Raw genomic sequence first — 20884 nt, 5'->3', positions numbered from 1 at the left:
ATTGTTTCAAGCCGTGTGCGGTGCCCCCCTCCACCATATTCCACCTCGGTCATATCGTTGCAGTGCTTAGGCGAAGCCCTGCGCCGGTAGCTTCATCATCACCGTCATCACGCCATCGTGCTGACGAAGCTCTCCCTCGAAGCTCTACTGGATCGTGAGTTCGTGGGACGTCACCGAGCTGAACGTGTGCAGATCGCGGAGGTGCCGTACGTTCGGTACTAGGATCGGTCGATCGTGAAGACGTACGACTACATCAACTGCGTTGTCATAACGCTTCCGCTTACGGTCTACGAGGGTACGTGGATGACACTCTCCCCTCTCGTTGCTATGCATCACCATGATCTTGCGTGTCCGTAGGAATTTTTTTGAAATTACTACGTTCCCCAACAATTGTGTCCTTTGTTGTTAGATGTGTGCAATGTTGTGTGCAATGCATTGGCTGATTTGAACTTGTTGTATAGAGATTTAGGTAGATATTTTTGATTAGTTGCACAAAATTCTACCTAGTTGGCTGCATTCATATAGTAGTTGGTTGTCCTTTTGTTCTGCAGTTGCACCAGTTGTCTTGCTCAGTTGGCTTACTGTTTGTACTAGTTGGGTGTTTACACGATGTTCAGTTGCACAAGTTGCCTGCTCAGTTGGCTGCATCACTTTACTAGTTGGTTGTCCATATGTTCTACACTTGCACTAGTTGTCCTGCTTAGTTGGTTTGATGTTTTGCACTAGGTTGGCTGTCTATATGTTGTTCATTTGCACAATTTTCCTGCTTAGTTGGTTGCATCCATATACTAGTTGGCTGTCCACATGTTCTGCATTTTTGCACTAGTTGTCATGCTTAGGTTGCTTCCTGTTTTGTACTAGGTTGGTTGTCTATATGATGTTGAGTTGCACAAGTTGCTCTGCTTCTGTGTTCGAGTTGCTCCCATAGGTGCCCTGCTGGTGCGCCTACTTGTCCATATATTCTAGTTGGCTATGCACTTCTTTTGTCTTAGACCTTCTTTTGTTTGTCCCAGTTGCACAAGTTATCATACTCAGCTGGCTGTCTTTAGTTAACTATTTTTTGCCTAGTTATACTTGCCTTAGTGAAACTAGTTGGCTTATATGATGTCCAGTTGCACAAGGTTAACTGCCCAGTTGGCTGCATCACTGTAGTAGTTGGTTGTCCACATGTTCTACAGTTTTTGCACTAGGTGTCCTGCTTATGCGTAGAGGTCTGCAGATCAAAGCAACCTTTTATGTTTTTTCTAGTTTGTTTGCGCATCTTCTAACTATGTTTTCTTTTCTTGTATTTACCTCGCAGGCTAAAAATGGTTATAATAGGAGGAGATGCGGGTGGCAATGAAGAAGATGTATTTTTTTTATTTTTTCTGTGTCTTTGAGTTGTTTTCTTCTTATCCATGTATGCTTATATCCTTTCTTTTCTTCGAGTCCCTTCGCCGGAACTCGAAGCGTGCTGCTAATCACCAGCCACGCTCTGCGCATAGTGTTCAGCAGGGAGAGGAAGTTGAGGTAAGTGGCATGCTGATGACACAAGGACCTTATTTTGGTTTTGTTTGGGTCATATAATATAATTTTTGTTTTTTCCCATGCCCATGTTTTTTTATTTTCTTAGGATGTTGATCAGTTTCGGTTTGTAAAGCGGACTAGACGTGCAACGGTTGCAAGGGGAGCTGAATCATCTACTAGGGTAAATAAATCCTCGAATATGAGTGTTTCTCGCTTTTTAGACGCTGATGAAATTATGCAGCCGTTGGCACCACTATTTGTTGTAGTTGCTCAATAACCATCTTCTAGTTGACATCACTGGTCATCTGAATCTAAATAGAGTTTTCCTAGAAGTTGACATGAGTTGGCATCTTGTAGTTGACATCACTGGTTACCATTTGTGCAGGCAGGAGTTGCTGGAGGAGATGCCTCATCTTCCGCAGCAGATGTTGAGGTATGTGGTTTTTTTGTGTGTTTATGCGCTATTGAACAGTTTCTTGCAAACCTTTTTTTAGTTGTTGTTATCTTCTTGCAATATCATGCTTATCGTTGCACATCCCCTAGAACTTTTTGTACTTGTGAGGTCTAGTATATTTCTTAGTTTTTTTGCAGGTTGCACACTGGTAGTCTTCAGTTGTCATCATGAGCTTTCATAGTTGCACAAGAACATGATATTTGTTGGCATGATCCATTTTATGTTTATATAGTTTTAGCAAAGCAGTTGGCCCTCCCTTTTTTTGCTATACTGATCCAAATGATCATTCCTAGTTTTTTTCCAGTCTAGTTTTTTGTCTTGTGTTTAATGTTTTTATTTTCTCATCAACAAGGCAGCGGAGAAGGAGTTGAGGTGGGTGCAGGGGAAGATGTGGAGCGACCATCACAAGCGGGTAGGATAAGGGCATCACCAGGGCGGTTTGCGAAGTTCAACAGCTCACTAACCCCACCGTAGAAGTCTGAGATAGTTTCGAGGTTGTTTGGGGGCCTCTTGAACTTATCAGAGACACGTCCAGCGGACCTCACTAAATTCCTGGTGTAGTCCTACCAGCCAGAGAGCTCTGAAATGGTGTTCCTAGGCAGGGGAAGGATCCATGTCGATGCTGACAGTGTTCATAGGGTATTTGATCTCCCAAACAGGGGTCAAAAAGTCAGATATGTAGTTGACAAGGATGCAACTAGGAGATTCAAAGAGGCTTTCAACATAACTGGAAATTCTCATCCCCAGATCAGTACATGGTGCAAGATGATTAAGGATATGGGGGGAAAAACGGATGATACATTCTTTATGGCCTGGCTTGCGGCTGCATTCAACACTTTTCTAGCAACAACCACGGCCCTGAAGCTGAGCCCAAAGTGCTACGGACTTGTGCTAGACCATGAAATGCTCGAGAACACAAACATCCGCCTCTTTGTAGCAGAACACATAAATGAAGCTTTTCGGAACATGGACCCGGAGAAGCAAACCGTTTGCTGCTGCTTGTATCACTTGATGGTGAGTGAAAACTAGCACTTCCATGTGTTTTTGTTCTTTGTACAGCTATAGTTTCTGAAATACTCCTCATAATAACTGAAGTTGGGTTTGCTTTTTTGGTTCTGTGGCAGATCCTATGCGCTCGTTCATGATATCACAGTAAGCAATTGCGCGATACGAGCAAATGCATGAGATAGTAGACTAATTGCCAAGGTGATCAAGAAGGACTCGATCTCTCCTGGTGTGTTCGGCAAATTACAAGTGAGTTCTCTTTTGTTTTTTTCAACAGTGGCTCTTTTTATGTTCTATTCATGTCTGCTCAGTTTTAATCCCTTGGTAGCTGCACATATGCTTTTGAGATCAGCTTTCGACACTTTTTGGTAGTTGCAAAAAAACTGTTATCAGTTGGCACAATAATGCCTATAGTTGCACAGCTTGTAGCTTTAGTTTGGCATCTGGACACATGTTCATTTTTAATTGGGACATCATCTGTTTCAAGTTGCACAGTTTTGCTTATCTTGTTGCACAGATGTGTGACATCAGTTGGCAAAAACATTTTTAGGTGTCCTGTGGGTTGCACAGTTTTTTTGGTTTGTGCAGTTGCATATACGTAGAATCCAGTCTGCCCAGCATTTTGTTGTAGTTGCACAGGTTATACAAATTGGTTTTCGTTCAACACAATGATAACCTTGTTCTTTTCTTTTTCTCTTTTTCACATCAACTTAAATAGGAGTATAGGGGCACGGAGCAGACACCACTATTTGGTGGTCTTTTGCAAGCTGAAGCATTTGTGGCATCCAAGTTGCCACTAACCTACAATCCGCAGGTAAGTCTTTGGATAAAGGAGTTTGGATCAGTTGCCAACATTTTTCTTTTTAAAAATGTTTTCTAACTGAATCAGTACTGAATCTTTTTTTTGCTGATGCATAAAAAGGCAAAGATTGCCAAAGTGGTTAATGACCTGTGCAAGGCAGTAACCGAACAGGTTGGCACCTTCATTGAAGCAGTTGCCAAGATCGATGACGAAGAGCCGGATATTGATCCCTATGTACAACAGACATCAACGTGAACTGGCACGTCACGTCGTGCTCCAAAAAGGAAGAGACGGGTTTCACCTATACAAGAAGAAGAGTTTGTTGAGGTGGAGTCAGAAGAAGATGATGAAATGGAAGTAGCACAAGATGTTGAAGATGACGATGACATAGATGAGGATGAATCAGAGGAGGAGGACAAAGAGGAGGATGACAAAGAAGAAGAAGAGGAGGAGGAGGAGGAGAAAGAAGACGAGGAGGACAAAGAAGAAGAGGACAAAGGAGAGGAGGAGAACAAGGAAGAAGATAATGAGGCAGAGGAGGAGGAGGAAGAAGAAGATGAGGCCAAAGTGGGGGATGGAGACAAAGGTGCAGTAGCTGATGGCAGTGAGGGGGAAGGAGATGACGAGGAAGATGACGAGGATGTTGATCGTGATGATCAAGGGGGATCCAATGGAGACAGTGACAGCGACGATGACAAGGTCCCTGGTTCTGGGGGTACAGGCGGCAACACAACTAGGGGGACTAGCAGCACTATCAACCCTAGCAGCGACAGCAACTCAATGAGCAGTAAGAGCACACTACAGATGTGGATGGATAGAAGTTGCTGGAGAGATGAGCATTTTCCGAAGTCAAAGAAAAATGACGAAGCAGAGTCTCAGGGGAGCATTGATATGTTCAAGCTGTGCAACTTGAAGCCAGCTTTGCCAACCACTTTCCCCGTGCTAGACTTTCATCACCAAGAGATGTGTCAGAACATCGATTTTGCCATTGATTAGAAGCTGTTCTTATTAAGTGAGGCTGAAAAGAACCAAGTTGACATGGAGGAAGCAGGAAAGGGTCTTGACTGGGTTCATTCGAAGGCAAAATACAAGGAATATTTGAAGCAGCTTCCAGGTATAAGCTCCGGCAAGAGCAAGGCAGCATCCGTGGCAAACCCTCATGTGGTCCAAAAGCGCAAAGCAGTTTCAATGAGGAAGAATCTAAAGTTGCCTCAAAGCAAGCAACAGATGCTAAGGGCAAATGCTGAAATAAATGTGGAGAAGGAAGTTGTGGTGCCAACTATTGTGCCAACTGTAGTGAGCAGAGAGCCAACCACCACTCAAGATGTGACAACAATGCATGTAGAGCCTACAACCATCACAGGAGTTCAACAGATCAAGGGGAAGACTCCTCTTTCAGCAGTCCCACCTAAACCAGCTAAGCAGCAAAAGATTGTCAAGTTTGCCAAGGGAACAGGGCACAAAAGGTGTGGGGTTCAGACACGAGACAGAACAACGTGCCACAGCCATCGATGCAGGAGTGCCAAGTTCAACTAGATTGCTGCCAACTGAGGTTGGAAAGATGCCAACTGCAGATACTACTGTACCAACTGAAGTGTCAATTAGCAGCGGGGTCACAGTCAAAACTTCCACTGCTGATCAGGAAGACACCTCTGCAACTGCAAGCCCCAAGGTGCCAACTCATAGAGATACTTCAATGCCAAACATGGAAGGAGGTGATCAAACTGCCAAACTGCAGTCTCCAAGAGCTAACACACAGCATCCAAGCAAGCCTGCATCACCAAGAGCTGACTTTCAGCACACATTAACACAAGAGGAGGTGTTCAACATTGTAAGTAGGTGCAAGCCTCCTAGGCCGCCAACTACAACATTATTGCGAACCAAGTCAGCGAACGATGCACCTGTGAATGTGCCGCAAGGAGATGGCCTGGGCCTTCAATCCATACGCAGATCAAACTCTTACAGCTATCATGGTGACGGGTACTACGATGCACCAACTTTTGACCTGGGCATAGATGGTGATGCTGAGCCTGCTGCAGCACTTGCTCCAGTAGCACAAACAGGGGATGCCAGTGTGATTGTCATAGATGAGGGTGAGTTGGACCCAGCAACTGTGAATGAAGGATGCGCTGCTGCTGATGCTGGCGAGGGATTAGCTCACCAGCCAGATGTTGGATCACCAGACAGCTGCCACACCCCGATATGCAGAGAACCAGCAGTTGGTACGGGTAGTTCTTCAGGACCACCTGTTGCACGAAGACCGAGGAGGGTAATAAAGCCTAGAGCATGACAAAGGTCCCCATTCATTGATAGAACAAAAAGAAGACGTTCAACTCCAATGAGGCAGTCAACAAGCTTTACGCTGCCCTCTTGTATTGGGTCAAGCATCACCCAGGAGCAAATGATGCTGATACTAGGTAAACCAACTCCCCACAGCCTACATACATATCTTTTTCAGTTGCACAGTACCACCCGCTTAGTTGCATAGCAAGCAGAGCATCTTGCACAGAACAGTGCTTTTAGTTGCACATTCTTGTTTTTTAATACACAATTTTTTTGATGTTGTGACCCTTCAAGCTAACTTGTCTTTTATTTCTTTAAAAAAATCAGCCCTGAGATAATTAGGTATGGTGCTTTCTACATTTCTATAAAGGAGTTAGTTGATTCCATGAAGCCTGTTCAATGGCTGTCAAGAATTGTTATTGAGACTGGAATCATACACTTCATGGATAACTTACCAGAAGGGTCAAAGAAGGTCGTTATGCCACTGAGGTTTTCTATAAGATTTTTCAAAACCTTTTTACCCTCTTCTTTTTTGTAGCACTTTTGTTGACCAATTCAGGGAGTCCTTTCATCTAGTAAGGAGTTTGAGGCATGTTTATAATTTTTGCAGATCAATTTACAGCAAGGGATCCACAATGTGACTGAGATAAACAAGAAGTTTGGATACAAGAACCGTCTCAACAAGCAAGACTTGGTCAGTGTTGTGCTCACATGATCCATCTCTTAGTTGGCACTTATAGCATGTTTAGTTGCACATGACACATCTATTAGTTGGCAAATACTTTCTGGCAACCTGTTTTAACTTCACCATATTTTTACTGTTTTCTTACATACAACGTGTCTCTATATCTGAATCCTTCACGTGTGCAGGTCATGCTGCCAGTGCTTGAGTGCGCTGATATAAACGACCGCGAAGGAGGTAGGCGTTATTGGGTCTTCAATGTCAACTTGAGGGATGGATGTTTCGAAGGTCTTGATTCAAGCAGGAAGCTAGACAACATTGAGTTGATGAACACCGCCTCTATCATCGCGGGGGCAGTATGCCAGCTATGGAGGAAGCATTACCCAAAGTCCAGCATCGAGCACTTCCAGATTATTGGCATCGACGTACCGAAGCAACACGGCAAGTAAGACAAGAAGCATGACATTCTTCTCAATTTTTACCATCAATCTATAGTTTTTAAAATTTTCTAGATGTATTGTTTTTTCTCTTGCTTAAATGATTATTTGTTTTATAGATGTACAATCTATAGTTTTTTAAGACACACACTAGTTTGCAATCTCTTTCATTTTTATGATTTTCTCATGGATTATCTAGCCAGTTGCACAGTGGAACATCACTAGTTGCACAGTGGCACATAATTAGTTGCACAGTGCCATAGAGTACATCATCTTATTGGTTTTAAATTTATGTGACAAATTTTCCTGTCCCCCCTCCCCCCCCCCCCCCCCCCCGCAGCAAGGAGTGTGGGCTGTTCGCACTGCTTAACGCCACTGAGTGGAACGGTAGCCAACTACCCAACTATGATCCCAAGGAATTACTCAACATCAGGAAGAAGCTGGCATATGATTGGGTCACCAGCGTGCACAACTCCGCCCCATGGAGGAAGTTGTTGAGATATGACAAGAACTAGGTCAGTACTCTTTTTATTCTCCGCCCTTTTTTCAATGCCTTGCTGGTTTGTAGTTGCACACTAGTAGTAATTCCATTGCAACTCAATGTTATCACTTTTGTTGACACATTAGGAGCACTAGGGCATACAACTGTTCAACAACTAAATATTAAACCATTTGCCAACAAAGGCACAAATAGCAACCATTTACACAGTGCATGAACTAATTCAAGGAAAACAACTTAGAGAAGAGAAAACATAGATGCTGAATGTGTCCACTTGGTCCCAACATTGCTCAAAAACCATCATTATTTTCGTTTTTCCCTTTTTCCATACGAACGATGCAAGAGAATCACAGCAGCCCGAGTGGACACACACCGACAGTGTGCTCTGTAGATTGGTAGTGGCTGCATTTGTTTTTCTTCTTTGGGTGTAGCTCCAGCGCCAAATTTTACTGTTGACTCTTCACCCTACCCTTTGTAGTAGACCTTGGAGGATCCCTGGGCACAAAATCATCAGAGGCTTGTGCAGGGGATGCAGCCTCCGACGGGGCAGTAGGACCAGTGTGCGTGGGCGCTGGACCAGCACGAGGTTGTGTTCGATCACCTGTGGAATAATGATATAAATAGTTTAGTATGTTTTTGCGCAACCAGGACTGATGTTCTCTGCAACCACACAACTCATGTTGTGCAACTAACTGGTTGCTGTGTGCAAGTTAAGTTGAAAAGAAAACCTGTAGTAGCACGGCCCGTCATGGCACTTGGATGGTAATCAACTATAGACAGAACATGAAAAACAAGTTAGTTGTTCATCTTCATGCTCAAAGTAACATAGCGCGCTCAACAGGGTTTCGGGGTGGTGCGCGTGGGCCGAATGAGTTTGCGCGCGTGTGCAACTGGGTAGCCTGTTCTGTGCAACTGGGCACCATGATCTGTGCAACTGAAGTTACACACCTAGTTAGATGGGGAGTTGGGGCAGGTAATTACCTGGATGATGAGCCCCCTGAGTACTGCCTGTAGGGCCATTGGGAGGAGCACGCGGGGCACTGCTTGTTGGGCCAGGCTGGGGAGGAGGTTGCGGAGCATGCCGTGTAGGGCCAGTAGGTGGAGGAGGTCCTCGAGGGTTGCCATCATCTGATGGCCACGTAGCAGCAGCCGGTTTTTTCTTTTTCTTGGACTTGTTCAGGTGGCTAATCTCGGTACGTGCTTCGTGCATATGCTTGTATACAATGGCCTGTGCTGCACCAGAGCCACTCGCAAACTTGGCTAGTTTCCGAAAATCGTATATCATGTTTCTCTCCCTTATCTGCTTCTTTGATTGAGGAGGCATTTCATCCGGTTGCTCATACCCAGTCCCTGGCGCACTAGGGACAACAGTAGGTGTCCACCGTCTTAGCATGTACCTTTCCGGTATGACATCAACTCCAAGATGGGTGAACACCTTGAGGATGTGGCAATAGAGCATGCCGTCCTTGTTCATTTTGCAGCACTCACACAAATAGGAACCCTCCCCCACCCTTGCCTGCACTAAGTAGTTTCGAGAACCATATTTGGTAACAAATTCCTAGTTCGGTTTGAGCTCAAAAATATCAGCACCAACTTGGAACACATTATAACATCCAATCAGCTCAAACTCTTCTCGGAACTTGCGGTAAAGGTCCCTAGTGTAGGTTTCGTAAGCTTGCCTCTCTATTGGGAAGTTGGACCATAGCTCAATCTCAAGGTGTTCTGTCCTGTAATCTCAAGGATGTGGTTCTGAATTTTTTCATATTATTGACGAAGTTCTGCATTGAGTTGTGTGGGTTCACATATCTTTTTAGGACGGCGTTGAACCCCTCACTATGTTGTGTACACTGCAGGAAGGGGAAGAACCTGTGTTTGAAGTAGCACGACACCCAAGTTGACCTGTATTCGTACAACTTCTCAAAGTGTGTGTGTGTGTGTGTCATAGCCTCGTACTTCATTATTAACCCAGCCCAATTCTGCTCAAACTTGTCTGGAGTGAAGCTGAAGTCAACACAGTAGTTGAAATCATCAGAGAGCCCTGGATTCCGGCATAACAGCCAACCAACTTTTTTCCTGAGCCTTTTTCATGATGTGCCATCGACAACAGCGATGCACGATGGTTGGAAAGATGTTCTCTATTGACTGCTTCATCGCACCATCCTGATCGGTTATGAAGTTGTCAGGAGGTTTGCCATCCATAGCCTCTAGGAATGCTTGGAAGACCCAATCAAAGCTCGATGCCAACTCCTACCTCACAAACGCGCAACCCAGCATGAAAGATTGGCCATGTCGGTTTATTTCGATGAAGGGCGCGAACGGCATATTGTACATGTTGGTCATGTAGGTGGTGTCAAACGATATGCAATCGTGGTACGCCTCCGCATAAGCTTTTCGAGCTAAGCCATCCACCCAAAATATGTTGACAACTCTGTCCTCTTCATCATATTTTACAATATAGAAGAAGTCTTGTAGGATCGAAAGTATGTGTAGAGGGGGGTGATTAGACTACTTGACCAAATAAAAATCTAGCCTTTTCCCAGTTTTAGTTCTTGGCATATTTTAGCAACTTTGCACAAGTCAAGCAATCAACCTACACATGCAATTCTAAGAGTATAGTAGCGGAATGTAAAACAATTGCATATGAAGGTAAAGGGAGGAGTTTGGAGGGAGCAAACGCAATGTTGACACGGAGATTTTTTATCCGTGGTTCCGATAGGTGGTGCTATCATACATCCACGTTGATGGAGACTACAACCCACGAAGGGTAACGGTTGCGCAAGTCCACGGAGGGCTCCACCCACGAAGGGTCCACGAAGAAGCAACCTTGTCTATCCCACCATGGCCGTCGCCCATGAAGGACTTGCCTCACTCGGGTAGATCTTCACGAAGTAGGCGATCTCCTTGCGCTTACAAACTTCTTGGTTCAACTCCACAATCTTTACGGAGGCTCCCAAGTGACACCTAGCCAATCTAGGAGACACCACTCTCCAAGAGGTAACAAATGGTGTGTTGATGATGAACTCCTTGCTCTTGTGCTTCAAATGATAGTCTCCCCAACACTCAACTCTCTCTCACAGGATTTGGATTTGGTGGAAAGAAGATTTGAGTGGAAAGCAACTTGGGGAAGGCTAGAGATCAAATTTATGTGGTTGGAATGGAATATCTTGACCTCAACACAAGTGTAGGTGGTTCTCTCTCAGAAAATATATGTTGGAAGTGTAGGCATGTTCTGATGGCTCTCTCCACGAATGAAGAGTGGGTGGAGGGGTATATATAGCCTCCACACAAAATCTAACCATTACACACAATTTACCAAACTCGGTGGGACCGAATCATGAAACTCGGTCGGACCGATTTAGTTCAAAATGTGAACGTTAGTATTTTCGGTGGGACCGACACGTCAACTCGGTGGGACCGTTTTCGTTAGGGTTAGGGCATAACGTAATCTCGGTGAGACCGATTACACAAACTCGGTGAGACCGATTTTGGTAATAGACTAACCAGAGAGTTGGTAAGGCAAACTCAGTGGGACCGATTCGCTCATCTCGGTTGGACCGAAACGTTACGAAAGGGAAACAGAGAGTTTGCATTGCAATCTCGGTGGGACTGACCGCTCATCTCGGTTTGACCGAAACGTTGCGAAGGGAAACAGAGAGATTACAATCCCATCTCGGTGAGACCGAGATCCCTATCGGTGAGACCGAAAAGACTAGGGTTTCTGGCAGTGGCTATGTCAAGAGAACTCGGTGGCGCCGGATAGAAAGTTTCGGTGGGGCCGAGTTTGACGTTTGGTTTGCGACATATGTGGATATGAGAAAGTAGTTGAGGGTTTTTGGAGCATATCACTAAGCATTTTGAGCAATACACTCATTAAGCAACACCTCACCCCCTCTTGATAGTATTGGCTTTTCCTATGGACTCAATGTGATCTTGGATCACTAAAATGAAAAATGTAGAGTCTTGTGCTTTGAGATTGAGCCAATCCTTTTGTCCTTAGCATTGTGAGGGGTCCACTTTCTAATCCATGCCATGCCAATCATTGAGCTTTCCTGAAATATTTATCTTGGAATAGCATTAGCTCAATGAACTATATGTTGTTAGGAATTACCAAAACCACCCAGGGATAGTTGCACTTTCAATCTCCCCCTTTTTGGTAATTGAAGACAACATATAGATCAAATCTTCGACAAATGATAATAAGATTGAAAAACATCGTCGCTTTGAGAAGTATGTGATAAGCAAGAGCTCCCCCTAAATTTATGCATTATTTAAAATTGCTTTTGAATGCAAATGCACAATCGATTAGGATCATGGGTTACTCTTCCATGTCACATACATCTTGGTGGAGCGCTCAAAATGATAGAAATTAAAAGCATGCACTCATCACCAAGCAAGTGAATGATCATATAAGGATATAAGAGATAATACCATCCAACAAGCATTAAGGGTAGCATATGATCAAACACATGATCAAACAAGTATCTTACAAGAACATAAAGTATCTCACACAAGCACACAATCAAGAAGTTCAACCAAAAACAAGAGAGATAAAAAGCAACACTCTCTCTCGAAGCCTATGATCTATACATTTTTCTCCCCCTTTGGCAACAAGTTACCAAAAAGTTCAAAAATGCATAGTGCTAAACGTCTCTCAGGCTTGATCTTCGGGAGGTGGTGTAGAGAGAACTCCAAGGACGAAGGCATCTGTTGATGTAGCTGGAGCTAGTGGAGTGGCTGCTGGGGGTGGCACTGGAGCTGTAGCTGCTGGTGCTGACGCTGTAGCTCGAGAATCTCTCACTAGCACTGCAGCAGATCTCTGACCTCTAGGCACTCGCTCAAATGCATCAGTGGTTGCCTTGCCCTTCTTCTCTTCTGTTTCCTCCTGGAGCTGCTCAACTGCGGTTTGGATCTCAGTTACCTTGACATCAAGATCATAGAATTTCCGCTCAATGATCCTCTCCAAGCTCTTCTGGTTTTGAGTCAGGGTGGCCAAGCCCTTCTCAATCCTCAAGGTGGATTGGATTAGATATGCTAGCTGATCTTGCTTGCTCTTCAAGAAAACTTGAGATGCCTCTTCAACACTTGGCATCTTGGCAGCTTTCTCAGCTTTAGCTTTGGCTTTCTTCTCCTGTGCTTGAACTAATGATGGTTCATTCTCATCCATCACAACTGTGTTGTCTTCAAATTTAGGGTATATGGCCAGGTGCTCCTTATCCATTAGATATTTGCTTGTGCCCATCTTGGAGTTGATGAGCTCCTGAATTTGTGGGGCATACCCACAGCTTCTCTTCTGATCAGCTGCTGTCCTTTTGATTGTTTCTACAATCAGACTCGTGACTTTGAACTTTTGAGGCACATCAAACAAATGTAGCAAATTGATAGCATGTCCTCTGATCATCTTGTGATCACTTGACTTGGGTAGCAATGTGTGCCTTAGGATCCAGTTGATGGTAGGCAGACCAGACAACAAGAAGTGGACAGATCCAAGCTTATGAGTCTCTAAAGCATCATCTGGGATCTCTCTGTACATGTGTACCATAGTGTTGTGGTCTTTCTTCTTCTCGGCATAAACATCCAAGTCATCCTCATGCTCTTCTGGGGCATTGATCAACTGATCCCATTCTTCCACAGTGGATTGGTACCTTGTACCTTCAGACATCCAAATGATCTTCCCATCTGGGTAGAAGTGGGCAGTGGAGTAAAACTGCATGATAAGCTCATCATTCCACTTGGTGAGCTTCTGGGCAACAAAAGTATCAACTCCACATGCTTTGAAGCTGTCATATACTCCTGGATAGTGATCTTCATTTTCCTTGATGTACTCCCAGTCAACCCATCTCATGTCACACACTATCGGCTTCTTGTCAAGCAGGACAGTCTCATAAAAGTCTTGTTGTTCCTTTGTGTGGAACCTGTAATCCACAACAGTTCTCCTCCTGACAGCATATGGATCAGACTGTCTCCACAATCTCAGTCCTGAATCCTTCCTGATCTTCATATTTTCTGCAACAGGATGTGCATCATTGTGGTCAGGGATCTTGGGCTTGAGCTTCCTTAGCACTTGGGCTTCATCATCATCTTCATCAACAGTCTCAGGCACTGGAGCCTTGTTCTTTTCTGCAGCTGGAATGTTTCTAGTGCTTCTTTTTGGAGCAGACTTCTGAGCTGGAGCTTTGGGAGCAGACTTGGGCTTTGATGGAGCAGCCCCTGACTTTATAGCATCTCCAATAAGCTTCTGAGATTTGGGTGCTGGAGCAGCATCCTCTTTCTCTTCTTCATCATCTCTCATCATTGATGGCTTGCCAATAACTCTGGCAATGGTCTTCTTGACCCTTTCTTTCCTCTTCTTGACTTCACCTCCTTCTTTGGGTTCAAGAGTGAACTCCATTGTTTCTTGAGTGGAGGCTCTGGCTTTTGACATTGGAACTCTTCTTGCTGGAGCCTTTGTCTTGATTCCAGGCTTACTTGCAGCAGCTGTGCCATACTCCTTTTTCAACACTTTTTCCTTGAAGTGGCTTCATCCTCAACAGCCACATAATCCTCATCCTCAGAATCTGAGGTTTTCTTCTTCCTTGTCCTGGTAGCTACCTTTGGCAGGTTACTAGGTGTGCTCCCGCTGCCCTCATCATAGCTGCTGGAGGGACTAGTGCCCTCACTCATCTGAACCTGCTCTTCAGACTTGTTCTGACTGTCACTTTGATCAGACATCTTCAGGAAAACTGTTAGCAGACCCTATGAATAGGTTGTAGATGAGGTAGAGTAGATGAGCATCACAAAGTACAGAGGTTTTGCAAAACAATTGAGTCAAAAAGCTTACTTTTAGTTCTCTACAGAACTGATCTCGGAGCTACCGAATTGACAAACTCGGTGATACCGAAGCAACACTTGGAACCTAAACTAGTGAACTCGGTTGGGCCGAGTCGTAGTTCGGTGGCACTGAGATTGCTAGGGTTTCACAGAATCTTGAACTCGGTCACACCGATTTGCACGTTTCGGTCGGACCGAAAAGCGCATGTGCAATGGCCAAGGCCGAATCAGTGAGACCGATTTCTACAGTTCGGTCGGTACGAGATGAGTTCTACGGAGAGCTAACCCTAATTTTTTTGAATCAATCTAGACCTAAGGAAGTTTTAGCTGGATGGATCAATCTCAATCGTGGCAAGAAACATGGCATTGTCCTTGTGCTAGGAATCAGAGTGAAAAAGACAACACAAGGGGTCGAACACTTACCCTAGAGCGGCGAGTGTTCGCTACGGCGGCAACGGCGGAGCAGATTGCCGTTGACGGCGGCGGAGACCAGCGGCGGGAGGTCACTAGCAGCGGAAGACGATCTGGAGACCCGAAGAGGCAGAGCAGGTTACGTGTGGGTGAAGGGTTTCGGAAAAATTTCCAAAATTTGACCCGTCAGTATATATAACCTGAGCCTGTCGGTGTGACTGAGTGGAACAACTCGGTGGCACCGAGATGCAAAATTGCAGGCAGTTACTGCAACTCAGTGTGACCGAAAGGTTCTAATCGGTTGCACCGAGATTGAAAACCTAGATCAACTAAGTGATCTCGGTAGGACCGAAAAGGATGAATCGGTCAGACTGAAATGCACAAAGAGGTTTTGGAAGTTTAAGTCTATGACGAATCGGGGACTCTGAGTGCTCCTCACACAGAGTGGTTCAAATCTGACTTGATCAAACTTTGTGATGTGACAAAGCATGCACAAACACTCTAGCATCTATCAAGCAATTGGCGATGACTAGGTCATCTATATATGAGTATATTGACTTGGGAGTCAAATGAGAACATTTGATCATAGGTCATACTCATCGTTTAAGCACAAGTGGGGTTACCACTTTTACATAAAGCATTGTTGTTCTCACACCATTAGAGTTACTTTAGCTCAATTTTAGAGTAAAGCTCCCCTAGATGTGATATTCCCCCTAAGAGGGATGAACTAACCTTGGGTTTTGTCGATGATGACTTCATGTAGGTAATGAAGATGTGGATGCTCAATGTTGATGTAGATCATTTGGAGCAATCCTTTGGAGTGAGTTGCACTTTCAATACCTACACGGGTTAATCCCACAAGGAACAAGCAAGAATATCCATAGACATAGAGTGATGTATACACAAGATGATGTCCATGAAAGCATTAGGTTACCTTGTCCCTTGTCTTACCAACAAGTGGGTTTGTGACTCCTTGAACTAGTGCAAGATGTGGAAGTTGTTTGCACTTGTCCTTGCCAAAATGATAAGAGTGAAGTATGTTGGCGGAGTCACCCTCAAGAACTCTCTAGTTCTTCTTCGGGATCCACACCATCTTGATGGGAATCCTTGGAGTTGTAGTCATACTTGATGAAGTAGAACTTGATGTAGTCTTGGGAATCCACTTGACCAAGGCCTTAGGTGCTTCTTCAAATGCATCAATCTCCTCTTGAAGCTTGTCCTTGCCTTTTTGCTTGTGGTCTTGTGGTGGAAGATCATCTTGAGCTTGTGTTCCTTGGAAAGAAGTAGGATCATACTTCTCTTGTTGAGGAACAAACTTCGTCTTGGGATATTGATCTTCTTCCCACTCAACTCCATTGGCATTGAACTTTCATTCAAAACCAACACCTTGATTCTTCCGGTGCCTTCCTTGCTTGCGTACAATTTCCTCAAATTGCTTACTTCCGGCAAGGCTCTTGTAAACACCTTTCTCTATAATTCCCTTCAATAAGCTATTTTCTTGCTCAAGTGTAACTTGGCTAAGAGAATCATTAGTGGAATCAAGAGAGCTACTAGAAGCAACAACATTGGATTTAGCATGATTGCTGTTACTACTAGATGAAGAATCTTTCTTGTTCTTGTTGCTAGATTTAACTTGTGGCATGTAAGTAGACAAGAGTAAACGCTTGGCAATGTAAGAAGAACTTTTCTTGCGAAGATCATCATTGATTGCCTTTAAAAACTCATGCTCTTGCTCAAGGTTAAGCTTTTCAAAGCGTAGCTTCTCATGAGTCTTTAAAAGTTCTCGATGATCTTCCAAGGTAGTTTCATGAGCTAACTTAAGAGTGTTTAGTTCTTTAGTTAGACGCTCAATCTCCTTCTTATCATCGTCATTCGTTTTATCTTGATTAGCATGATTAATAGCAAGTTCATCATAGTTTTCATAACTAGAGTTGTCAACAAGTAAATCATCATCTCCTAGCAAATCATCTTCATCACTATTGAAATGAACATACTCGGGGTGTGTTACCTTTGGACCTTTAGCCATGAAGCATCTTCCAATTCCTTCATTTAGTGAGTCAAATATGTCGTAGGAGTTGGTTGTCACAAGTGCTAGTCCGGCAACACCTTCATCCTGAGTATATTCGGAGTCGGAGTGATAACTTCTTTCGGAGTGATGATCGGAGTCGGAACCGGATACCCATTCACCAACATGAGCTTGATGTCTTCCTTTTGTGTAGCTCCTTGATGACTTATCCTTCCTTTCCGAATCCTTGCTTCTCCGAGAGGGTCATCATTCATAACGATCATCTCTACTCCTTCTTTCTCTTGGTGGTGATTCTTCTCTTCTACTCCTTCTTTTGGGAGAATCTTCTCTTCTTTTGTAGGGAGCCGTACACTCATTGGAGTAGTGTCCGGGTCTTCCACAATTGTAGCAATTTCTTTTGCGACTTGAAGATCTCTTGTCATTGTAGGATCTTGACTTGGAGCTTCTTTCCTTGCTCCTTCTCTTGTAGAATTTGTTGAAGTTCTTCACCATTAGACTCAATTCTTCATTGAAGGTTTGCTTCTCACTTGATGATGTGGGAGCTTCAAATGAGGCTTTGTAAGCACCACTTGACTTGTTGTGGAGCTCTTCCTTATCCTTGAGTGACATCTCATGAGCAACAATTCTTCCAATGACTTCCGTTGGCTTGAGATCTTTGTAATTGGGCATCATTTGGATAAATGTGCATACGGTATCATATTTTCCATCCAAGGCTCTTAGGATCTTCTTGATGATGAATCTATCGGTCATCTTTTCACTTCCAAAGCCGGCAATCTCATTTGTGATGAGAGCAAGCCTAGAGTACATTTCAGCGACGCCTTCACCATCCTTCATTTTGAACTTGTCAAGTTGACTTTGAAGCACATCCAATTTGGATTCCTTGACGGAGTTGGCACCTTCATGCATATCAATCAAAGACGGCTGATTTTTTTTGAATTCTTCGGGGCACAATCCGTTGAAGAGAATATCACAAGCTTGAGCATTGTATTGCAGCATCTTCAACTCTTCCGCGGTAGCTTCACGGTTTGGTTCTCTCCCATCAAAGAATTCACCTTGCAAGCCAATATACACAATAGCCCAAACGGCGGGGTTATGTCCAAGAATATGCATTTTCATCTTATGCTTCCAACTAGCAAATTTTATATCATCAAAGTAAGGACCTCTACGGTGGTAATTTCCCTCGCTAGACGCCATACTCTCCTAGGTTGTGAAACCAAGGCTATGACCACCAAAAGCTATGGAAATCAAAGCAAATGGAGACCAAAGCTCTGATACCACTTGTAGGATCAAAAGTATGTCTAGAGGGGGGGGGGGTGATTAGACTACTTGACCAAATAAAAATCTAGCCTTTTCCCAATTTTAGTTCTTGGCAGATTTTAGCAACTTTGCACAAGTCAAGCAATCAACCTACATATGCAATTCTAAGAGTATAGTAGCGGAATGTAAAACAATTGCATATGAAGGTAAAGGGAGGAGTTTGGAGGGAGCAAACGCAATGTTGACATGGAGATTTTTTATCCGTGGTTCCGATAGGTGGTGCTATCGTACATCCACGTTGATGGAGACTTCAACCCATGAAGGGTAATGATAACCCACAAGTATAGGGGATCACAACGGTTTTCGAGGGTAGAGTATTCAACCCAAATTTATTGATTTGACACAAGGGGAGCCAAAGAATATTCTCAAGTATTAGCAGTTGAGTTGTCAATTCAACCACACCTGGATAACTTAGTATCTGCAGCAAAGTATTTAGTAGCAAAGTAGTATAGAAGTAACGGTAACGGTAGCAAAAGTAATATTTTTGGGTTTTGTAGTGATTGTAACAGTAGCAACAGAAAAGTAAATAAGCGAAGATCAATATGCGAAAAGCTCGTAGGCATTGGATCGGTGATGGAGAATTATGCCGGATGCGGTTCATCATGTAACAATCATAACATAGGGTGACATAGAACTAGCTCCAATTCGTCAATGTAATGTGGGCATGTATTCCGAATATAGTCATACATGCTTATGGAAAAGAACTTGCATGACATCTTTTGTCCTACCCTCCCGTGGCAGCGGGGTCCTAATGGAAACTAAGGGATATTAAGGCCTCCTTTTAATAGAGTACCGGAACAAAGCATTAACACATAGTGAATACATGAACTCCTCAAACTATGGTCATCACCGGGAGTGGTCCCGATTATTGTCACTTCGGGGTTGCCGGATCATAACACATAGTAGGTGACTATAGACTTGCAAGATAGGATCAAGAACTCACATATATTCATGAAAACATAATAGGTTCAGATCTGAAATCATGGCACTCGGGCCCTAGTGACAAGCATTAAGCATAGCAAAGTCATAGCAACATCAATCTCAGAACATAGTGGATACTAGGGATCAAACCCTAACAAAACTAACTCGATTACATGATAAATCTCATCCAACCCATCACCGTCCAGCAAGCCTACGATGGAATTACTCACGCACGGCGGTGAGCATCATGAAATTGGTGATGGAGGATGGTTGATGATGACGACGGCGACGGATTCCCCTCTCCGGAGCCCCGAACGGACTCCAGATCAGCCCTCCCGAGAGGTTTTAGGGCTTGGCGGCGGCTCCGTATCGTAAAATGCGATGAATCCTTCTCCTCGATTTTTTTCTCCCCGAAAGTGAATATATGGAGTTGGAATTGAGGTCGGTGGAGCGTCAGGGGGCCCACAAGGCAGGGGCGCGCCCCCACCCTCGTGGACAGGGTGTGGGCCCCCTGCCGTGGATTCTTCTTCCAGTATTTTTAATATTTTCCAAAAATACGTTCCGTGGAGTTTCAGGTCATTCCGAGAACTTTTGTTTCTGCACATAAATAACACCATGGAAAGTCTGCTGAAAACAACGTCAGTCCGGGTTAGTTCCATTCAAATCATGCAAGTTGGAGTCCAAAACAAGGGCAAAAGTGTTTGGAAAAGTAGATACGACGGAGACGTATCAGGTAACGGTTGCACGAGTCCACGGAGGGCTCCACCCACGAAGGGTCCACGAAGAAGCAACCTTGTCTATCCCACCATGGCCGTCGCCCACGAAGGACTTGCCTCACTCGGGTAGATCTTCACGAAGTAGGCGATCTCCTTGCCCTTACAAACTTCTTGGTTCAACTCCACAATCTTGACGGAGGCTCCCAAGTGACACCTAGCCAATCTAGGAGACACCACTCTCCAAGAGGTAACAAATGGTGTGTTGATGATGAACTCCTTGCTCTTGTGCTTCAGATGATAGTCTCCCCAACACTCAACTCCCTCTCACAGGATTTGGATTTGGTGGAAAGAAGATTTGAGTGGAAAGCAACTTGGGGAAGGCTAGAGATCAAGATTTATGTGGTTGGAATGGAATATCTTGACCTCAACACAAGTGTAGGTGGTTCTCTCTCAGAAAATATATGTTGGAAGTGTAGGCATGTTCTGATGGCTCTCTCCACAATGAAGAGTGGGTGGAGGGGTATATATAGCCTCCACACAAAATCTAACCGTTACACACAATTTACCAAACTCGGTGGGACCGAATCGTGAAACTCGGTCGGACCGATTTAGTTCAAAATGTGAATGTTAGGATTTTTGGTGGGACCGACACGTCAACTCGGTGGGACCGATTTCGTTAGGGTTAGAGCATAACGTAATCTCGGTGAGACCGATTTTGGTAATAGACTAACCAGAGAGTTGCCCAGGCAAACTCGGTCGGACCAATTCGCTCATCTCGGTTGGACCGAAACGTTACGAAAGGGAAACAGAGAGTTTGCATTGCAATCTCGGTGGGACCGATCGCTCATCTCGGTTTGACCGAAACGTTACAAAGGGAAACAGAGAGATTACAATCCCATCTCGGTGAGACCGAGATCCCTACCGGTGAGACCAAAAAGACTAGGGTTTCTGGCAGTGGCTATGTCAAGAGAACTCGGTGGCACCGGATAGAAAGTGAAAGGACATGCGGTGCCCCCAT

The sequence above is a fragment of the Aegilops tauschii genome, chromosome 6 (genome assembly GCF_002575655.3).
Source record: "Aegilops tauschii subsp. strangulata cultivar AL8/78 chromosome 6, Aet v6.0, whole genome shotgun sequence".
Classification (NCBI taxonomy): Eukaryota; Viridiplantae; Streptophyta; class Magnoliopsida; order Poales; family Poaceae; genus Aegilops; species Aegilops tauschii.
This window is presented reverse-complemented; position numbering follows the sequence as displayed.